Raw genomic sequence first — 2,460 nt, 5'->3', positions numbered from 1 at the left:
TATATATATATATATATATATATATATATAGGTGGACTATTATGTAGGGGAGCGATCAAATGAAAACCACTCAATTTGTAAAAACCGTAAAAACTTCATTCCACCGATCATAATTTTTCATTTTGTTCATTTTTTTGTAATTATAAGAGGTTGATTAATCATTTTTATTGTGGAGAATATTAATCATGTGTGACACCCCAGTCTCCACACATTGCATATTACATAGAATTCATTCAAGAATACATAGATTCCCACATAGGTCCAAAATTACAAGAGTCTGTGCTACAGGTTTATGATAAAAATTGCATAACTTAAAAATTCCAAAATACATGCATTTGTAAGCTAGTATTGCCCTCCTCCAAAACACATCTAGATATGGTCTTCAACATTTAATCACATAAGGGAAGTAATCATATAATGCTTTTTCCCTTATTGATATTATAACTGGTATTACCTGCACACATATTTTAAAACATAAAATGAGGGTTAGACAAAAGTCTAGTGAGATTCCCTTTTTCATGCCATGCAGGGTGAGATCACCAAAAACATTTATCAAAGAATCTCTCAATCATAATGAAGAATAATAAAAGAATCGCATCATGTTTAAGTCCATCGGGCCCCTTGTTCAAAATCCCATACTTAGAAAAATAATGGTTTTTCAGTCCATCGGCCTCTGGTTCCAAAGTGTCCATCGGGCCTCTGGTTCCAAAGTGTCCATCCGGCCTTTGGTTCCAAACCATACTTAGAATATTTTTCAATAAGCATGACCAGAGCTCCTCTGGTCTTTCTACCAGAGCTTATGTTTAGTCGACCAGAGCCTTTGGTTCCTTAACTAGAGCTTCTGGTTGTATTTATGAAAGCCAACCAGAGCCCCTCTGGTTTGTTTTATAGAAATTTCTAAGTATAGAGACTCTTTTGAAATATCATTTAAAACTATAAATAAAGCATTAAGCTTGTTTCAAAAGAAAATATAAAACTTATTATCAAACTAATAATTTATAAAAGATTTTGCATCATTTTAAATCAATATCCAGAATCCTCTGGTTCTACTATGAGGGTCAATCAGTGCCCCTCTGGTTCCTTGCAAGGTACAATCAGAGCTTCTCTGTTTCCTCATAATCAATGCTTTTACCCAAAACATTTTTATTCATGACCAACAGTCATGAACTATATTATCTCCAATCCCATAACATCATTACCATCATTTCTACTAAAGACAACATCTCTAAATCCTCAAATCACCAAGAAATGAGAACTTAAATCTGTTGTAACTTTAATAGATATCATAATAAGAGTTAGGCCACGCAGACAACGACCAACCTTATATCCTCCCAATAATTCCATTTTTATGATGTTCCACCCTTATATCCTCCCATTAATTCATATGAAGTAGTTCATCCAAAGACAGACCTCAGTCATATATGTCAGAGTGAACCTGTTCATAATTCCCAAACCAAATCATGGTTTCAACATAGGTTATACTCAAAACCTTCTATTCTCAAGAACAACCTGTTCTCCCAAAACAGTTTAAAACTCTATTTTTCTGTAAAACTCTTTCAAACTGTTAAAAACCCCAGATAATGTTTAATTCTTTCCAAAACAATCCCAAAAATAGATTCGAACAACAACTTCTCAAAGGCTGTTGACGAACACAACTTTGTTTCATATTTATCCAGAAATATATTCTAAAACAATAACATCATAAAAACTGTTAAAGATAATTTATCATCTTAACCTCAAAACCAATGTCAAAACTCAACAGTTGATACACAAATATATGAGGAATTTAGTTTTAAAACCACTCACCTTATCAAACAGATTTCTTGATGATAAATACACAACAAAAACTTTACTTTAACACAGAATCTTCAAGTACTTTTGAAGCAACAATTCTTGAAGAACACATTATCTCACACACAGAGGTTCTTTTTCTAAAAGAATGACAGTGATAAGGATAACCTTATCCAAACTTATCTTTAAATATCCTCACCTAGGTGGTGAAAGATTTTAATAATATAAAATTAGATATGACGGTGTGGATTTTATTATTTAAAAAACCTATTTGCTTCATTACTAAGGTACCACTAACTCAATAAAATATTCATATTATCCAAACATGTATGAACTTATTTCATGTATCATGTATTGTTGCCACATTCACGCATACCATCATATAATTTATTAAATAATCACGTAAAATTTACCTTGACCCAGGTTATCTGAAACTAGGTTATAACATTCTCTCCCCTTATAAGAATTCCGTCCCAGAATTCATTCAAATAACCATGGATATTTGTCCTTCATATCTGATTCTAATTCCCATGTTGTTTCTGAACCTTTGTGAAATCGCCATTGTACCCTTACTAGACTTATTTCTTTGTTTCTCAGCACACGGGTTTTGTGGTCAGTTATAGCTTCTGGAGTTTCCACAAAATTCAGTTTTTCATCCAACTTAATCTC

The sequence above is a fragment of the Cynara cardunculus genome, assembly GCF_001531365.2.
Source record: "Cynara cardunculus var. scolymus isolate 2C chromosome LG 4, CcrdV1, whole genome shotgun sequence".
Lineage (NCBI taxonomy): Eukaryota > Viridiplantae > Streptophyta > Magnoliopsida > Asterales > Asteraceae > Cynara > Cynara cardunculus.
Note: the sequence above shows the minus strand (reverse complement) of the source record.